Genomic DNA, 7,248 nt, shown 5'->3' with positions numbered 1-7,248 from the left:
CCCCCTCCCCCCCGCACTGCCCTGCCTGCAGTCCCTGGGGACCGGCACCCCTGCACTTCCTCCAGCTCGCAGGCCAGCTCCACATATTGCCCCTGCAGTGCAGTCCCCACACTGCCCCAGCCTCCAGCTCAGCAGCCCCCAGGTCCACTTCCCGCATTGCCCCCGCACTGCCCCAGCGTCTGGCGCCCAGCCGCACTGCCGGCACACTGCAAACCCTGCTCTGCCCCAGCCAGGCCTCCAGAGCCCCCAGCCACTTTACGCTTGGAATCCCTGACCCAGCCCGTCTCACTTCTCATCCACAGGGGCCTACGAAAACCAACAGAACATATGAAAACCAACACCTGAGACGTTTATTTACTAACAATTAAGTCGTTATACCAATAGCTTGTCTATTAAAATGTAACTTTAATTTCGAGTTTCCACAGCAACGCTTTTTGGGCTTTCATAGAATCACAGAGCACTAGAACTGGAAAGGACCTTGACAGGCCAACGAGTCCAGCCCCCTGCCCTCTTGGCAGGACCAAGCACAGGCTTGACCATCCCCAATAGATGTCTATTTAACCTGCTCTTAAATATCTCCAGTGATGGAGATTCCACAACCTCCCCAGGTAACTTATTCCAGTGTTTAACCACCCTGACAGTAAGTTTTTCCATGTCCAGACTAAACCTCCCTTGCTGCAGTTTAAGCCCATTGCCTCTTGTTCTATCCTCAGAGGCCAAGGAGAACAATTTTTCTCCCTCCTCCTTGTAACCCTCTTTGAGGTACTTGAAAACTGCTATCATGTCCCCTCTAAGTCTTCACTTTTCCAAACTGAACAAGCCCAGTTCTTTCAGTCGTCCCTCATAGCTCATGTTCTCTAGGCCTTTAATCATTCTTGTTGCTCTTCTCTGGACCTTCTCCAATTTTTCCACAATCTTTCTTGAAATGTGGTGCCCAGAACTAGACAAAATACTCCAAGGGAGGCCTAATGAACGCTGAGTAGAGTGAAAGAACGACTTCTCATGTCTTATTCACAACACTCTTAATGAATCCCAGAATCATGTTTGCTTTTTTGGCAACAGCATCAAACTGTTGACTCATATTTAGCTTGTGGTCCACTATAACCCCTAAGTCCCTTTCTTCAATACTCCTTCTTAGCCAGTTGCTTCACATTCTGTATGTGAGAAGCTGATTGTTCCTTCCAGAGTGCAGTGCTTTGCATTTGTCCTTATTAAACTTCATCTTCTTTATCTTTGATCATTTTGAATACTGACCCTATCCTCCAAAGCAGTGCAACCTCTCCCAGCTTGGTATCATCTGCAAACTTAATATGCCTACTCTCTATGCCAATATCTAAATTGTTGATGAAGATATTGGGTCCCCCAGTATAGAAAGGATGTGGATGCATTGGAGCGGGTTTAGCAGAGGACAATGAAAATGATTAGGGAGCTGAAGCACATGACCTATGAGGAGAGGCTGGGGGATTTGGGCTTATTTAGTTTACGGAAGACAAGAGTGAGGGGTGATTTAATAGCAGCCTTCAACTTTCTGAAGGGGAGCTCTAAAGAGGGTGGAGAGAAACTGTTCTCAGTGGTGACATGGCAGAACAAGGAGCAATGGTCTGACGTTACAGAGGGAGAGGTCTAGGCTGGATAATAGAAAAAACTATTTCCTCAGAAGGGTGGTGAAGCACTGGAATGTGTTTCCTGAAGAGGTGGTGGAATCTCCATCCCTAGAGGTTTTTAAGTCCCAGCTTGACAAAGCCCTGGCTGGGATGATTCAGTTGGGGCTGATCCTGCTTTAGGCAGGGGACTGAACTAGATGACCTATTGAGGTCCCTTCTAGTCCTATGATTCTATGATATTGAATAGAACCAGTTTTGAAGACAGATTCCTGCAGAACCCCATTTCTTATGCCCTTCCAACATGACTGCGAACCACTAATAACTACTCTCTAAGAACGGTTATCCAGCCAGCTATGCACCCACTTTATAGTGGCCCCATCTAAGTTGTATTTGCTTAGTTTATTTATAAGAAGATCAGGCGAGACCGTGTCAAATGCCTTACTAAAGTCTAGGTATACCACATCCACCGCCTCTCCCTTATCCACAAAACTTGTTATCCAGTCAAAAAAAAAAAAAGCTATCAGATTGGTGTGGCATGATTTGTTCTTCACAAATCCATGCTGACTGTTACCTATCACCTTATTTTCTTTTAGATGTTTGCAGATTAATTCCTTAATTACTTGCTTCATTATCTTTCCTGGTACAGAAGTTTAACTGACTGGACTGTAGTTTCCTGGGTTGTCCTTTTTTCCCTTTTTTAAGAACATAAGAACGGCCATACTGGGTCAGACCAAAGGTCCATCCAGCCCAGTATCCTGTCTGCCGACAGTGGCCAGTGCCAGGAGCCCCAGAGGAAGTGAACCGAAGACAATGATCAAGAGATTTGTCTCCTGCCATCTGTCTCCAGCCTTTGACTAAAGGCTAGGGGCACCATACTTTACCCTTGGTTAATAGCCATTTATGGACCTAACCTCCAAAAATTTATCAAGCTCTATTTTAAACTCTGTTAGAGTCCTGGCCTTCACAGCCTCCTCCGGCAAGGAGTTCCACAGGTTGACTGTGCGCTGTGTGAAGAAAAATTTTCTTTTATTAGTTTTGAACCTACTACCCATCAATTTCATTTGGTGTCCTCTAGTTCTTATATTATGGGAACAAGTAAATAACTTTTCTGTATTCACTTTCTCCACACCATTCATGATTTTATATACCTCTATCATATCACCCCTCAGTCTCCTCTTTTCTAGACTGAAAAGTCCCAGTCTCTCTAGCCTCTCCTCATATGGAACCCTTTCCAAACCCTTAATCATTTTAGTTGCCCTTTTCTGAACTTTTTCTAACGCCAGTATATCTTTTTTGAGGTGAGGAGACCACATCTGCACGCAGTACTCAAGATGTGGGCGTACCATAGTTTTATATAGGGGAAGTATGATATTCTTAGTCTTATTTTCTATCCCTTCTTTAATAATTCCTAACATCCTACTTGCTTTACTGACTACCGCTGCACACAGCGTGGATGTTTTCAGAGAACTATCCACTATAATTCCAAGATCCCTTTCCTGATCTGTTGTAGCTAAATTTGCCCCCATCACCTTGTATGTGTAATTGGGGTTATTTTTCCCAATGTGCATTACCTTACACTTACCCACATTAAATTTCATTTGCCATTTTGCTGCCCAATCGCTCAATTTGCTGAGATCTTTTTGAAGTTCTTCACAATCTACTTTGGTTTTGACTGTCCTGAACAGCTTGATATCATCTGCAAACTTTGCCACCTCACTGCTTACCTCTTTCTCTAGATCATTGATGAACAAATGGAACAGGATTGGTCCCAGGACTGACCCTTGGGGAACACCACTAGTTTCCCCCCTCCATTGTGAAAATTTACCATTTATTTCAGCCCTTTGTTTCCTGTCTTTTAACCAGTTTCCAATCCACGAAAGGATCTTTCCTCCTATCCCATGACCACCTAATTTACATAAGAGCCTTTGATGAGGGACCTTGTCAAAGGCTTTCTGGAAATCTAAGTATATTATGTCCACTGGATCCCCCTGTCTGCATGTTTATTAACCCCTTCAAAGAATTCTAATAGATTAGTAAGACACGACTTCCCTCTACAGAAACCATGCTGACTTTTGCCCAAGAAATCGTGTTCTTCTACACGTCTGACAATTTTATTCTTTACTATTGTTTCTACTAATTTGCCCGGTACTGACGTTAGACTTACTGGTCTGTAATTGCCAGGGTCTACTCTCGAGCCCTTTTTAAATATTGGCGTTATATTAGCTGTCTTCCAGTTATTGGGTACTGAAGCTGATTTAAAGGATAGGTTACAAACCACCATTAATAGTTCTGCAATTTCACATTTGAGTTTTTATAGATGGGCACTATGTTTGCTCTTTTCCAGTCTTCTGGAATCTCTCCTGACTTCCAGGACTTTTCTAAGATGATAGCTGAAGGTTCCTATGCCTCCTATATCAGCTCCTTAAGTATTCTAGGATGCATTTCATCAGGCCCTGGTGACTTGCAGACATCTAAGTAAGTAAGTATCTCTGCCTTTGGTGTGTGCAAACTCGTTTATAACTGAAGAAAAATCTAATTGACATGCAATATCACCGTGAATGTTAAGCACTGTGAGCCCCTTCAAACACTCTTGTCCTGTTGCAGGACAATGATCGTTCTTCACTTGTTTGAACACATTGAATGTGCATTCACCTGAGGCCACTGAGACGGGGGACTGACAAAAATACAGCATGTAATTGTGCTGTGAGGAAATACTATCAGCAGGCCGAGATCAAATATTTCTCGGAGCAGTTCTTTTAGCTTGCCATCCAATTTAAAGTGGGTGGAATGTGTACATTTCGGGAAGACCACCTCATCACAGAGATCTCTTGAAATTCTCTTCTTGTTCCTTTATTGAAACTGGTTAGCTGCTGAATATAGATCTTCGTCATTAGTTCTCTGAACTCCCAAAGGAGCCCTGAACGGGCACGCCTTTGTCGCAGTGACTCAAATCGATGTGTAAGACCAGATTTGATGGAGTCAATAATAGCCAAAAAATAAACAAACCCCGCCCACCCTTGACTCCATGGTGCGTCAGATGGAAACGTCAAGGCACGACTGGTGGAAAGCAGAGGAAATGTCCCAGCAGTCTGTTGTGGCAGAATGGGGCACGGGAGGGTTTTACTGGGTGTGAGCCTGGCTGCAGGAGGGGCAGGCTGCCTAGGCCACTGGGGCAGGCAGCTTGCCCTCAGCTTGGGAGAAGATGGCCCGACCTTCAGGCCAGCTCCTCTGGGGACCCAGAAGCCCAGTTCTCTGTCTACAGGTGGGTGTGGGGCTGCCTCTGTGGCATGAGGGCCTCGTCCCCATGGCGACGGCTGGGAGGTCAGCTTGTCTGGGCCACAGGGATGGGCACTCTGCTGGCCTGGCCCAGTGTGGTGGCACCAGGCTGGCTGCTGCCCAACTCACCCTGACTGTGACAGGTACAGACAGGTGCCTGTGGCAAAGCTTTATCTGCAATGGGGGGATAAGCAGAGCCAGGGCTGACGTGGGGTGTGAGGGTCTGATTCCCTGGGTCAGGCTGTGTGTGTTTTCTACTGTCCTGCAGTAACCCGAGGTAGGTGCCTCAGGTTCCCCAGGCACAGCCTCAGTGCACAGTGGTGAGAGGAGTTCCGGTGTGATGACTTCTCACACGTAGGCAATGGCCCTCCCTGGGCTTTGTAACCTCGGCCACCAGGTGACACCGTTCTGCAGGCAAGAGGACAAGGCGCGAGGAGGGGCTGGCTGGTGTGAATTGGAACTGGGCTGTGGAGTGGGCAGTCTGGTCTGGCTGGAGACAGAAGCAGGAGGACCAGGACCTGGCTCAGGGCCCCTCTGGCCCCTCCCCAGGATGGATGGTGCTGACGGCTTCTGGTTCCTGCGTTGATCCGTCTGTTCTAAGCTGTGTCCCTGTCACCCCATAACCCGCCTGTCCCCCCGCTGAGTGAGTCATGTCTGCCTGCAGCTGGGAGCAGGGCCTGGGGACCCCCTATACTCCATGACATCCTCCTGCAGCAGTGGCGCCGTGAACTTCCCCACAGCAGTGGCCAGTGAGCGCCAGCAGCGAGCAGAGGAGCAGAACACCTAGACAGGATCTGGCTGGCAATGAGAGGTTGATGCCCCCCGCCCCGTGGAATGGACACGTTACAGGGCAGATGCCTGCAGCAGGAGGGGGTCAGGTGCAGCAGGTGAGCAGTGCAGCTGGAGAAATGGGCTGAGTGCCAGGCAGGTGCAGTGAGGCAGATCTCCAGGTGGGCTGGGCAGGGAGGCAGTGAGGACCCCCCAGAGGATAGAGCGGGGCGGCTGCCCTGGAGAAATGGGGCAGATCCCTGGGGAGGCAGAGCAGCTCTCAGGGGCGGCAGGGCTGTACCGGTAGCACCAGCAGGGCTTCTCTATAGCCATATTGAGAGACCGAGAGCTCTTCTGCAGCCAGAATAAAGAGCAGCCGCCAGTAACTGTGAAGCTACAGGGCACATACTCACAGTCCAACTACGCTTCAGTACAATAGTGGCCCATCAGGCTGCTAAGAGGGAGACCCCAGCCTCATGCCACCCAGTGTCTCCAGATAAAGAAACAGATCTCAAGATGGGTAAAGAAAACTTAGTATCAGTTTGTCTGGCAGACAAGGACTTCTCAATAGCTGAGGTTGTGGAATCCCCATTTGAGGACGATTGTCTCCGCTCGTCTACTGGTTTCTGTAGGATCTATGTGTGGTTTGTGATTGCTCCTGCCTGCTGTATAACTAATTCTGTATGGTGTAAGTCAGTGAAGGTGGTGGGTTATGACCGGTTAGGTAACTCTGTTACCGTAGGTTACAATTGGTTAGTAAAATTATACTAAAATAACTGGTCAAGGTAGCGCTAAGCAGGACTCAAGTTTCACTACTTAAACTGAGGTCCAAGAAGGAAAGAGCAGGAAGAGAACAAGGGTGGAACAAGGAAAACCTTAAGGGACAAACCTGGGAGGACTCACTCCCCAAGACCAGCACTGCCAGGCCCTGAGGCGCAGCAACCAGCATCCAGAGAGGGGCTTTGTGTGTCCCAACAGGAGAAGGCACCGGCCGTAGCAGGGTAGGTGAGCATGACACCGTGCGCTTGCCATGGATTCTGCTTTCTTGGTAGTTGTGACTGAAGAGAGCGTAGGAATATGTGTGTGTGAGGCTTTTTCAGAGGCACAGCGCCTGCAGACCCGCAGGGAATTCCGCCCTGCGCCCTAGGAAGTGGGTGAGGGTAGGAATTTAAATGTCCAGGGTCACGCCTTGAGTCCTATGGACTGGGTGAAGGTGTGTGTGTCCCTGAGCGTGGAAGGGATGAGACATTTGTGTGGGTACCGGGGCAGATCCCTAGCGCAGGGTGGTGACCAATGTTTCCCCTCATCTTCTCTATCCAAGTGTGACCAATTTTCAGCGCGCACCACCAGTAGAAACAAAACCTGGCAGTGGGCGTTCTGCTTCCCAGCGAGGTGCCATTGGGATCTCTCCCGGCTGGCCATCCAAGCACTCAGCTGATAGGGAACAGTGGTGGTGAGAGTCCCAGGGGCTGGAGTGGATCCCAGGGGGGCACATTCTGCGGGTGGGCAAGGCAGAGACCAGGTCTGGTGGTCAGGGCCCTGGGGCAGGTCTGGGGGCAGCGCCCCTGAGATGCCTCCCACAAAGCACAGGAGGCCGCAG

Source organism: Carettochelys insculpta, chromosome 19 (genome assembly GCF_033958435.1).
Source record: "Carettochelys insculpta isolate YL-2023 chromosome 19, ASM3395843v1, whole genome shotgun sequence".
NCBI classification, from domain to species: domain Eukaryota; kingdom Metazoa; phylum Chordata; order Testudines; family Carettochelyidae; genus Carettochelys; species Carettochelys insculpta.
Note: the sequence above shows the minus strand (reverse complement) of the source record.